Source organism: Bactrocera latifrons, unplaced genomic scaffold (genome assembly GCF_001853355.1).
Source record: "Bactrocera latifrons isolate USDA-ARS-PBARC rearing strain unplaced genomic scaffold, ASM185335v1 scaffold_249, whole genome shotgun sequence".
In the NCBI taxonomy this organism is placed as follows: Eukaryota; Metazoa; Arthropoda; class Insecta; order Diptera; family Tephritidae; genus Bactrocera; species Bactrocera latifrons.
In genome coordinates this window covers 416,694-417,428 of record NW_017536063.1, presented here as the reverse complement: position 1 = coordinate 417,428, position 735 = coordinate 416,694, and positions in this window count along the sequence as shown.

Genomic DNA, 735 nt, shown 5'->3' with positions numbered 1-735 from the left:
GAAGTTTTGTAAAATTAGAAAACTGCCAAAACTTTTTTTTTATATAGAACGTATTCTTAATATATAGTTATACATACTTTTTAAAGAACGATTTTATTTTTTTTATCCAAGCTATGAAAAAGTAATTATTAATCAGTTATTTTTATAAACATAAATGAATCAAAATCTTCAAAATTATCTCTGCAAATGTTTAGCATATCTTAACAGATATGTGTTAACCGTAAATACGTTTACCGTAACCTTTTCCAAATTTCATATGTAAACTAACTTTCATCTGTAACCATTTGAGAGAGTTAATCTTATTGCCTTTATATTAGCAGGAAACATCGAAAAGTTTCTAACGGTAGATAATTTTAAAATAGAGAATGTTAACGCATTAATGTTAACGAATTCAACGACCTTCATTAACAGTCACTAACTTAGCAGCATAAACCACTCAGCAACAACTACCACCCACATCTATTTCTAACAGCGATGGCTGTTAACGAAGAGTTTACAGCAACATGAACAACAGTATATAATGTTAATTTTAACAGTTTGTGTTGTTTAACAGTCGCTGGCTTGGCATGGAAAACTTTTGCGCAGACACAATTTGTATCTACTAACAGCGAATGTTGTGCCTATACAGCTACGATAAAAACTATTAACAGAAATACACTTGTGCTCACATAATTAAGCCACTGCATAGCAAAACTACGTTTCTGAAAATAAATTCACCGAATTAGCTTTTCATTT